The 12,776-nt window shown below is 39.5% G+C and overlaps 1 long non-coding RNA gene across 1 annotated transcript; it reads left to right on the top strand.

Moving 5' to 3' along the window:
* The first annotated feature begins 754 nt into the window (after positions 1–754).
* LOC148725442 (uncharacterized) lies at positions 755–6,696 on the top strand. Its single transcript, XR_015990636.1, has 2 exons — positions 755–838; positions 5,489–6,696. It is a non-coding gene; the product is annotated as an uncharacterized LOC148725442 (long non-coding RNA).
* The last annotated feature ends 6,080 nt before the right edge of the window (positions 6,697–12,776 follow it).

Here is a 12,776-nt window from a genome sequence, read left to right as displayed (position 1 = left end):
ATAAACTCCAGACGAAGCGCATCTTGTCGAAAAAATAAACGAAAAAGAAAATAAGCTTAGCGGCTTTGATTGCCTTTTTTTGATATGTTTCTGTCTGTATTTCTGTCCCTAGAAAAATAATGAACGCACTAAAACAGTTGTTTCGAACTCCGCAGGTTTTTTATCGTTATGTTAAACAAAGTGGCTTTATCAAGTACATTAGGGTAAAATACAACTCGCACCATTTATTGGTTAGGCTATTCCTATCTTATTTCATCCCCGCAGATTGAAATGGTGGTCCTCAGCGACGCCGACATTGGCCGTGCTCCAAAAAATTGTGTTCGATACGGACCATTGAAAATCACCGTTCGAAACAACACGAAGTGATAAAGAAAGGAAGCCTTTGAAGGGTTTATCTCCGATTTGTTGCCTTCTTTTTCACCTAAGAGAGCTTCCTTTTTCAAAAGCTTACATCTTTGGGATTTAAACTTTATCTCACTCCTCAACCGTCTGAAATCCATCAACAACGGCGACAGAAGTTTTTCCTGTACGTCTGCTAAGTCATTTATCTTATCTGTGTAGGTGAATGCATGTCTTATCAGCACGAAACTGAAAAATGGCTGGCGTTCATCCATCTGTAGTTTGTGAAATTATTTCTAACGCCACGACCTTTTAATTAGTATTATCCTTGTCTAACACAAATTAAGTTTATGCAGCTAATGAAGTTACAGATAAATAAATATAAATACATATATATATATGCACTAGTATCTCTAAATCATCCTAAAGCTGCACAGGCAAAAGTCACACGTTACATTCAAGTTCCTTGGATATCACTTAGCAGCCAGGAACCTTTGAGGTAAATTTTTAGAGATATTTCAGAGTGCTGTGATATATTGGCATGTTAGGGTTGTAAAAAGTCAATTTCTGTTCGGAAATCTGAGCTCTCTCTTCAGGTCTCCCGATTTTTTTTTATGCACTTTATGGTCGAAAATTATAATTGTTTTACAAGGATGGTATCCCAAATTGTTATTTTAACCAACCTGAACTGTAAAGCCGATTAGAATTTTGGAAACACTTATCGAAGAAACCACAAGTACGTTATTAGCGAGTTCAGGGACAAAGCGAAAAGAATGGGAAATTTTATGAACAAGTTTCCGGTTTTTAAGCCTCTAATGTCAAGGCAAGCACTATGGCAATGAGTATTCAAGCCGACAAATTAGTTCAAAATTTTAGGGTGAGATGAGGAGATGCTTGCATTCCTAGTATGTTTTTTTAAGTCTGAGTGTTTACAATTCAAGGCTGGTCGCCAAGTTTGGAGAGCACTTCAAGGAATATGCATTCCATTCAGGAGAAGTGAGCCCACATTATTTTTCCGTCAGCGTCTCGTTGCTATGTAACGTTGGTCAGCTAAAGAGAAGGGAATTAAGAGAATTCTCTATAGTGGGCCAATTTTATCCGGGGTGAGGACACTGTTGTCGGGTGTATCTAGTAACATGCACCGCTCACTTTAGAGCTTTTTACTTGAATCTAGCTTCTTCACCTTGCTTTAAACGTAATCGGTTTGAAAAATGGTGATATGGGATTAAGGGACTCAAGAATAATTAACGACCTAAAGAAGGAAAGCTCTTTTCTAAGAGTGTTGGTTCATACAGCTGACACTCGTATCGTGTTACCCTTTTAAATGTTTTGACTGACTCTTAGCTACATTTAAGATCTGTGAATGCATGGACAACCTTTTTGCCAAAAATACTTAAATATATTGGATGCTTTTCCTAACTAGGTGCAAAATCTAAAATATTAACTGACTGATTTTTAAAAGTGATACATATTTATCAAACGGGATGTCTGAACGGAAAGCATTACGCGGTTTTCATTTGCCTAAATCCCTTACCTTCAGAAGTTAGGAGTCGTTCTAAACGATTCTTGCCGAATCGGCGGGCTAAAGCTTTAGTGAGCCATTGTTTTTTTTTTTTTCTTTTCTTTTTTTTTTTTTTTTTCTTGTGTCTTTTTTTGTCTTTCTTTCATTCTATCTCAATATTTTAAGCAGTGACCTCGCCATTTTAGAGGTTGAAAGTGCTACTAGATAAGTAGAGGTTGAAAGCGCTACTAGGTAAGTAGAATACTTTTTTTGCATGGTGTAAGCCTCTCTTCCCCGTGAATCAGCTTAGTTTACCTGCAGTGCTTTCACAATGGGTGCCTCACTGGTATGCATACAAGTCTGCTGTGTTGTCCTCTTGCCAAGGACAGTCCCAAATATAACCTTTGAAGTTCAGAGATGGGTGAATGGTAAAACACCGAGGCACCCGTGAAGGACTTGTATGGAATTAAGCTAAGAATTAAATAAAAAATACTGAATCATAGAAAAGATTGCCGAGGAATTGCAACTTGTATTGAGGTAGGAAACAACTAGTATTGTTGTCTTTTTTGAGAAGCAAAGATGACGCAATTGAGTTACGGATTTTCTCGATATGTAGGTTTTAATATATTTAGCAAAACCAATGATGAAGATGAATAATTCAGGAAGTGCAGAGTATAGTAACGCTGAAAAGCAATAAACTCGACATACAACAACAAACATATGAAACATATGTGTGAACTGCGGTTATGAGACGTATATGAGAACGATCCTTCGCAGTAAAGCACTATTATGAGCAATAGTGAAAATCAGACCTGAAAAAAATTTCAGGCCTGCTCATAATAGTGCTTTACTGCGAAGGATCGTTCTCATATACGTCTCATAACCGCAGTTCACACATATGTTTCATATGTTTGTTGTTGTTTGATTTATCATCTACGGGTTTATATCGAATTAATTTGATGGCCTGCTCCCAGTTGGCTTGTTAGCTCAATTGGTAGAGCGCTGCACTAGTATCGCAGAGGTCAGTGGTTCGAATCCCGTACAGGCCTGAAATTTTTTTCAGATTTTCACTATTGCTCATAATAGTGCTTTACTGCGAAGGATCGTTCTCATATAAAACTCGACATATTTACATGAAAATGGGTTGTCGTGTTTTTGTGGCATTTCCAGGCAGTTGTCGATGCTTTGAGACAGGACTTTCACTCGGAGTTTGGGGATAAGCTGCTTGTCGATTATATTTTTTGGAATGCCCCTTGTAGAAGGCTACATTTTAGATACCTTAGCGGTGACGTAGTCCAACTTCGTCTCAAAATAAGTCATAGTATGCCATACTATGGCAAACGTCTTGAGAAGGTAGGCGGAACGAAGGTGCAAGCGAAAGATACTTTTGGAAAGGAACCGAAGAACAGCAACACACCGTCCCTGTTCACAACACGGTTTCAAAACTAAGGTCGATTTAAAATTGTTGCTCTCAGGAGTCAGTGTTTGCATGAAACAAGTGTCCTTGAAAAGTACTGTTTTCACTGACCAAAACAAATTATTTTCTTTCTAGCGAGGAAATGTTTATTGCAGCGGTAGTTGGCAAATCAAGAAAATTGTCTCATCTAGGTCATTGGTTTACATTGCCACTTGTTTCCTGGGTTCAATCAAAGAAATTTAGTCAATCATATAATTGGAAACGAACAATGTTTCAAACTAAATCCAATTGAGTCAATCATTGCTTAGGATCAAAGCAGACAAAGATTACAAAGAATTGAACAAGATTCAGTGCTCGTTTTCTGTAATCGGATTGGTTACTTTTGTATAAGTGACCCAGGTAGAACAGAAGTCGCTCTGTAAAGACATGCAATAGAGGAAACCTTAGTTAATGCATTTAGCAAGAGTGGAATACCCATTTTGCGCAATAAATTACGGGTGCCTCACCACTTGATTATTGCGCACCAATATATCCGTTAACAGCCGAGAACAATAATGGCTAAAACGATTGGAATGAAGAACCCGTTCTGTCATTTCATAAAGATAAATTGTGCTATTACGCCAACTACGGCAGATTTTATATCTGTGTGGCTGTTTTTGTTGATTTGTGTTTTGAAGTGTCCTTTCGATTCAAACCAAAGCTCTTTAAAACTAATCATCTATGGGGCGTAAGCTACTTACGTAAGGAACATGTGACCTCGTCATCCAGGTGTTATTGATATTTACGAGGACAAAAGCAAGCAAAATGGATGATATCATAAATATTTGGACTTAAAGGATTTAGAACTTTCGAGAAACATGACCTCCGAAGCTGCAGAGTATTACCAGAAACTCCTGGTTTAGTAGATTATAAAATGATTTGCAATTTTTTTTTCTATGGCTCACCAACTTCTAGTTCTATTTCTGTATTTGTAATTGGATGAGATTAGACTGAGAGATTCTAGCATTTTCTCGGGGGTGGTTTCTGTCTAATTGTCTCTCCTAATCTGGACGGGGTGACCCAAATAGTTTAAGCCGAAAACTGAACAACTTTCCTTGAGAATATCAAATAGTTGACATTGGTTACATTATATACAACTTACGTTCGACCTAACTGCTACAGAAACATGCCTCCTTAAGACATCTGTCTCGATATTTTTGGAAAACTAACCACAAGAAGACAAATGTACGAAAAGGTCAACGTCTAGAGTTTTAAGCCTGTAAAGATTTTATACCAACAGCTTCTTGAACATGATAGATCAATCAAAGTCAAGTTGTTTTCAGCGCTTATGAAGTACTAAGCCTATTTAATCGAATCTCGTTACTCGCTCGTCCATCATCCTAAATGTGCGTGATGTCTTTCTATTACCCACCGGAATCTTAAACATCCTCGCAATAGGTTTGAGTGCACTTGACAGGAAAGGAAATGAGCTAAAGAGTTGCCAAAATATATGTTCAGTACCGTGACCTCGGCAAGATTCTTGGATGACTTATAGTGGGAGCTTTCTCTTCAATCTTTTTCACTAGTGGTCACTTTGCCCTTCGTTGTAACACTTTAATGGGGAAACACTCCTGTGTTATGCTGAAAAGATGACCGAAATTAGACAGTGACTGAGAATAAACCTTTTTTGTTTGTTTTTGTAATGGGATGAAAACTGAAAGTACCCAAAGCTCATTTAAACAATTAGCAGCCAAATCCAAATCAGTGTATTCAGCTGAAACAAAGGAAACTAGCATAAATAGCATGAAGATAACATAAAAGTTCGAATGAAGAGCTACTGGGATGATAAAGAGCACGTGCCTCGTGCATGCACTAACGATGAAACAGGAAACGATATCGTTCTTTTTTGTCGTACTGACCCAGTCATTCGCCGCTTAATGATGGAAAGACGCAGTTTTGTCCACGCTTTATATCACTTTCAACTTAAATTTTTGTTACCGCCATAATGTTGCAGCCGTTCTGAATTGCACGAGGCAAAAGAAACCATCGAAAGTAAGAGGCGCTATTAACAAAAAAAAGAGCTATATATATATGATGGATAAGAAAAACTATCCAATCTTATAAAATAGTTCTAAGCCCGAACCTGCCATGTCCTTCAGAATGGTCATTGATAAGACGTGGTACCATCTTTGTAATCAAGATTTGCAAGAACGTGGTTTAAAATTTTTCTACTTCGATATTTTTTCTACCAGGGTGATCACGGAATGTGACAATGCTACCAAAGAGGAAGAAGGAGACGTTGAAGTGAGACTGCACAAGTTAACAACCTGTTTCAATTGAACAAATGGCGAGCCCAATGCGCCTAAGATTCAAACGCATCAGATAAACCCCTTCATAAAACGCATTACAAATGCTGATGGATTTATTTAGCTAAACATGGGGCCCGTTTCTCGAAATTCCCGGTAACTTAACGGGCCCGAAGCCATGTTTTAAAATCAAAATTTAAAGGATAGGAGAGCAGGGTCTGGCACGCAAACCAGTCCCAGTCCCTTTCGTTTCTTTGGCTGATAGTTTTATTTTATCAAAACGTTTGAAATCCCTATCTCTAATGAAAACAGAACAGCTTTACGGGCCCGTAAAGTTACCGGGACCTTCGAGAAAACGGGCCCCAAGTGTGAAGGACCTTCACTGTTTGAATTTCGGGACAAACCAAGGAAAGAACGTACTCAAATTAAGAGTCAGTAGCATACAGTAAGAAATAAGATATATAAAAGGACATGGTATCAACACTTCAAAGAGACTTGCCTCTACATGCCACTGAGAAATTCACAGTAGGAGAGATATACTCTGACTTTCAGCCATCTTGACGTTTCAACGGCGCTGCGCGTTTGTGACGTCACGAAATTTTGACCCCCTAGAGCGATTAGGACAAACAAACAGGCTTCTCGAGTAAATGAATATGGGCGATGATGCGCCCATCTCTAGTTCAAACGCCTCTAAAGCTCGTATTTTAAATCAAAACGACGGTGTTCCTGGCTCAAGGTTCGAGCAAGACCAAGAGAACTATACAAACACACAATTGAAGCGTTAGTTAAAGTGTAGAGGCTTGAAATTGAGCGGTTAATAATGAGCAGACCTCATCGCACGTGTTTGTGACTGCCTCAAGTCGGGAAAACATTATGTAGTTGATTCAAGTATAGATGATGGGAAATGGCTTCAGGCAAAGATACTAAAGTAAAGTCGATCACGTGAAACTTAAGGATATAACAGTTCAATGTAAAAAGGGGTTTGACAGGCCTACACGACTCCCCAGCGCGTGTTTCGAATAGCCTATTCAAAGTTTGGCCCTCACGAGTATGTCTTTGAGCGATCGCCCTCATTTTTAAGACATGAGTGGCGGATTTTTGTATAGTTCGCTCAGTACTGGTTCTTTCTATTAAATGCCAGTGTCTCATGAGAATTTGCTTTAGGTTTGGCACTGATGGTTGGTATTGTGTAATAAAAGGCAAGATTCGCTGGTTCGTCTTCGTTTTCCGTTGAATAGCTAGTTTCCTGTTTTTGAAATTCACCTCTGAAAGGGTTGTGTTAATGAGGGCCTCTGGGTAGCCTCTCTTTCGCAAATGCGATTTGAAATTTGCAATTTTCTCTTCGAATATTGTTTGAGAGGAGTTTCTTCTGAGAAGTCTAAGGGCTTCTCCTTTTATTAAGCCTTTCTTAACTCCTTGTGGGTGACAGGAACTATAGTGTGTATACTGAAATGTCTCAGTTTGTTTAAAATGAGTACGCACATCAAGGATTACGTCCTTTTCGAATCGTTCGCCTTTATAATTATAGATGTAGGGGTCCAGGAATTTTGTTTCCTTATCGGAAATTTCAGCCATAAATTTCATTGTTGGATGACGATTGTTTGCTTTTTTAATGAAACGTTCTATTGTTGCGTTGTTTGTACTCCATAGCGAGAAGATCATCGTCTATGTAACGTTTCCAAACAAACGGTTTGAAAAGGCTTTTGTCAAGGATTTCAGTGTACAGCACAAATATAAGTATTGTAGTTAACACTATCAACTGAGAAATTATTTCTAGAACACGCATTTACCCGGCGTTGACAAAGTTCCAAGTCATGCATGCTTCGGCTTTGGGAACGGTGTGAAGGCTTTCCGACCGTTTTAAAGCATTTCTTTAGGCGGATTAAGCGAATCTGGCAATCTTTCAGGATATCTTGAGTCATTTTTACATGTACCCCAACAGCAATGCCTAGTTGCAACCATTTTAGAAAGTTAGAGCATTTTTTGAGCGAAAATAGTCAAGATTCTGACACGTTTCGCATACAAGTCCTTGCAAAGACTCTAAGTGTTTGTCCTAAACCAGCGGGGGGTCCAAAGATGATATATCTACTTTTAGACCTGGCGCGCAGCGCTATTGCAAATGTAATCTCACCGATATTGAGCTTATGAAATAACCGCCGATTGCAGTTCTTTGTTCTTTGCACCAGGAGAGGATTGGCAGGTATTTCTTGAGCCAGTTTCAGTATCACAACACACCGACCTTTAAAAATGAAGAACTGGCCTCGTTTTTAAACCTGCGCTTCAGGCACTGAAGAAACCGGTCGAAGGTAGAATCTTGCATACAATACAAAATGGATATCATACAAAACACTTTCCAGGAGGATTCCGGCCAAGACGTTAATTAAAAGACTCTTGTACTCATTCTTAGGCTTATTTACCTTCATTTCAACACTTTTATCTTTCGATTTAATTTGCAGGATATTTCACTTACTTAGGTTTGTATTAAGTGTTGCCTAAGTACGCATATTTCTAAACGAATTCCTGACAAACAAATTGTTGAAAGCAAAGCGAAGAAAAAATCAGTTATACTAAAACACTGGCTTTAAAACCTCTGCCGCTGTTACTCTTCCACTTGTGAAATTGATTAAAAAAAAGAAGAAGAAAAAAAAAAAGAAAACTAAGAAAATATGATTTTCTAACTCGAAGAAGATTGCATTTTGTAATTCCGTACGTTTCCTGAAGGCTTGGAATAGCTGAAGAAGGACAGGTCTGACTATTAGTTCCGATAAGGAAAAAGAAAGAACGATCAGAACTCCTAATCTTCCGAAAAGCAGATATCATATTTTTGTGTTTAAGCGTAAAGTCAATGCCTAAATAACTTGAACATTTCGGAGGAAGAGATGCATGCATGTTTGCACGTTTAAGATATTTATTACAAAAATTTGATGCATCCGCGCGTATGACAGGTACTTTACTTCATTTCTTAGGGGAATACACGCCTCCTCTTTATCCCGTCCCAATACCTAACATGTTTTTAAAGATCGGAATGTTTCAATATTTTTAGAGGTTCCTTAGTAATCACCCAGAAATTCAAAGCTACGAAGTCTTTAAAACGTCTCAACTGATGCCTTCAAGGACTAGGTGGGACTAGGTGGAAACACTACGAGATGGTTCGGAAAGCAAACCCGAGACGTGTTCGAGGGCTTGCATAACTATAAAGAATTCCCCCAAACCTATCCCCTCCCCCACCCCGAGAGTGTAGTTGAGGCTATGAAAACGGAAAACAAGGTTAAGTTCGTGTGAAGGTGTAGTCTGATCGTCCGGGTGAGTGTAGTCCTGACAAGGACTGTTGTCGGTGGCAGTGACTGACGTTTCGACAACCTGTGCGGAAGTCATCATCAGAGTCAAGTGAATGATTGTTGTCAGTAGAATGTTCTTATTCCAGTTCGTGTGAAATGATCGGTTGGTTTTGCCGTGATGTTATTGGCTGTAAGACTCAAGTGACGTAAGTCGGTCGTGATTGGTCTGTTTCGGTCTGTCGGTAAAGCTGGGTTGTTCTTTTTCGGTCGTTTGTGATGTTTATATCGTGAATGAGTCGTTTGTATGGGGCGGGTAGTTGTTGACATCTGTTTAGGGGAGTCTGTTCTAAGTTAGTAAACCAGCTTTCCAGAGTCAGTCGTTTAAAATAGTCAGTGCTGTAGGTTAGGCATTGCGCAGAGTCCCAGTCAATGTTGTGGTTGGTAAGTCGATGGTGTTCAGCAATGTGATTGTTGACATCACCTTTCCTCGTCGCCCGTCTGTGTTCAGTCAGTCTTGTTGTGAGGTTTCTGCCAGTCTCACCGATGTAGGAGGCTTGGCAGTCGGAACAATTGATCTTATAAATCGTTCCCTGTCTGTTCCTCGGTTCGTCTTTGTCTTTAACGTTGGTTAGTAACTGACGTAGTGTGGTGATGGGTTTATGGGCGACGCGGATATTGAAGGGTAGTAAGATGCGCGAGATGTCGTAGGGGTTGCGGTGTCGTTTGTTTCGGTAGTGGTAGTGGGTCGGTGAGTGTTTCGTCGGATGAAGTCGTTGTTGTAGTTGTTCTTCGTAAAAACACGGTGAAGGTATTTGTTCTCGTCGGATAAGCTGTCTGTCGAGTCACATACTAGTTGTGCGTGTCGTGTTAGAGTTCTGATAGTTGTGGCTTTGTGTGATGTAGGGTTGTAGGATGACTCGTCTAGTAATCTGTCGGTGTGTGTCGGTTTCCTGTAAACTGTCGTTCGTAATGAGTTGTCGTTGTGGCTTACCAGGCAGTCTAGAAAAGGAGGTTTGCCATTTTCTTCGACTTCTCTGGTAAACTGTATGTCAGTGTTTTGTTCGTTAAGGTGGTTGTGGAATGCGTCAATTTCGTCGTGTCGAACGGCGGTGAATGTGTCGTCAACGTAACGTTACCAAAGCGGTATCGTTTGTCGGCAAGTCGAAAGGGCGCGTTCCTGGATGTTCTGCATCACAATTTCTGCTATAACAACAGAAACTGGAGACCCCATGGCAGTGCCGTGTAACTGTTTGTAATGTTTACCGTTGTACTGAAAGTAAGTAGACGTTAGGCAAATGTTTAGCAAATCCATGATGTCGTCTGTCGGTAGCGGTAGTGGGTCGGTAGATTTTCGGATTGCAGTCTCAGTGCATTGTAATGCTAATTGAAGTGGAATACTTGTGAACAGTGATTTCACATCAAATGACACTAGTTTGTAGTCGTCAGGTATCTGAACAGTCTTGGTAGCGTTAATGAAGTCTTCAGTGGATTGTAGTTTATGTCTGGATTTGTAGGTTAGCGGTTGTAGTATTGTCGTCAGGTACTTGGATAGTTGGTATGTGGGAGAGCCACAGAAAGAAACAATAGGTCGCATCGGGAAACCAGGTTTGTGTAGTTTCGGCAAACCATAGAGTTTCGGTGGCTGTGGTACCGAGCACCTCAGTCGATAGTACCGTTGGGTGTCAAAGGCGTTCGTTTTCTTGAGTGTCAGTAGTTTACTGTTGAGTTTACGTTGAAGGGCAGGACTCATTCACGACATAAACATCACAAACGACCGAAAAAGAACAACCTAGCTTTACCGACAGACCGAAACAGACCAATCACGACCGACTTACGTCACTTGAGTCTTACAGCCAATAACATCACGGCAAAACCAACCGATCATTTCACACGAACTGGAATAAGAACATTCTACTGACAACAATCATTCACTTGACCCTGATGATGACTTCCGCACAGGTTGTCGAAACGTCAGTCACTGCCACCGACAACAGTCCTTCTCAGGACTACACTCACCCGGACGATCAGACTACACCTTCACATGTTACCCCCGGGTTCAAACCATTTACTGCAAGGTTAAGTTCCTCTATTACAAAATTTATAAACTTTTATAAAATTTCAAAACACACACCTGTCGACCAATGAAAATGGCGCCTAATATCTTAGTTAGTCAAAGTTGTTTGACTTTATGGAATGTACGAATTCAGCACTGTTTGCTGTTCTAGGGATATTGTTGTCCCTGAAATTTCCTCATTTGTACAAGGTTTGTGCTCATCCACACTGATTATCTCAGTCGAGAGTGACTATCGGCGTATGTGAAGCACCGATGTCATAAGGTAACTATTACAGTGTTTTTAACTATATTATGGATTCTCTTAGTTAGTTTTAACCAGAAAACCAAGCTAGTACTTGAAATTAATTACCCTTAATTATTACATCTGCGATGGTACAAAGAGAAATACGATCCCTGTCAAAAAGCCGCCACCCATCACATTTTTGGTTATGCACGGAACCGATTATATCAAACATTGCGTACGCTTTCCTCGATTGGAGGCCAGATTTGCATCAACATATTACCGCTTGAAACGTGGGTTTGCGGTCTGTTGAAGACCACTAATGCGTACCGTTTTCATCCGGACGGGAAGTAGATCTGCAACTCCAAGAGACCCGAGAGAGCTGCATATGATCTAACTGTTTTAAGAGCCAACTCGTGCGGGTTTAAAACTAACTCTCTTCTTTCCACTCTTAACGTGAACATCTTACAATTTGGACGTAACGACAATACTAAGCTACTTCTATTCGGCCTAAGAATTAAGACGATGAAAAATTTAAGCTGAGTAATATTCCACCGTCACACAACTTTCATAGAATGACGTTCTTTCACGTTCAACAATGAAGCTTCAACAACTGATGTGATTAATTGTATTCCATCTGATAAAAGTTTAGCTTTTCTTTTTAGCTTATTCTTTAAAATTGCTTTTTTGCAATTTCATACCAGCTTGGGGATCTATTCGTTATCCCCTCATTTTTAGAGATGAGATTTCACATGAAATTTGGAAATCAGTTTTCACTTTGTGATAATGATGTGGTTGATTATTTCTCCACGAAAAGTGCATCTGATCAGAGTCTGTAACCAGTAAACAGGAGTGTAGAGAGGTGAGAACAAATATATCCGTTAAATGTTTAGGAAATGCAGGAAGAAGCAAGTAGTATTTTCCATGAACACCTTCTGTTAAAATAAAGAAAACTTGCAGTCCACTTCATCTACAAAGCCTTTACTTTTGTCTCATAAATTTGAATTTATGAATGGCTCAAATACCATAATGGCTAAGCCAAGAAAAAGTCTCGAATTGCATTATCCAATGATCCAGTTTTTAAGAATTATTTATATACACTAGGTGCATATTTCTCTACAACTTTTCTTTGACCTACAGTGAGCCACACTTGCCTCCTTGAAAAAAATATGACTCGTATATTTGCTCAGTAAAACCTTTGAATTTTTCCACGAAATTATGGACGACCCAGAAGGTGATTTATATCAATATACTTTACGGCATAAGGAAATTACCAAGCCCACATTGTTAAGTGATGCATGGTGAATGCTGCAGATAAAGCATTTCTCCTTTAAACGACGAATAACCAAATTGTTGGGAGATGGCGGATAAAAACTTAAAGAAGGCGGAGTACAAAAGAAACATGTGAGGTACTGATATGCTTCCACACTTTAGTAGCCTCAACACACCTATACCCTATTTACAACAATGAAGCCGATATTTTTTCTCTGTCTCTGCATTTTTGGGGAATGTTTTTATCCTTGATACCCTTCAAAAGTAAACTTTTCTTTGTTCTTGTGTAAACTCCTGCTTCGTAATTTGGCGACAACGTATTTCTTCGTTAGTGTTTTTATCCAACCCCTCACTGCCACTTATTGGTTATTCCCTGCTTTAAAGTCCCAA

This window comes from Stylophora pistillata, chromosome 8, assembly GCF_964205215.1.
Source record: "Stylophora pistillata chromosome 8, jaStyPist1.2, whole genome shotgun sequence".
NCBI classification, from domain to species: domain Eukaryota; kingdom Metazoa; phylum Cnidaria; class Anthozoa; order Scleractinia; family Pocilloporidae; genus Stylophora; species Stylophora pistillata.
This window is presented reverse-complemented; position numbering and strand designations above follow the sequence as displayed.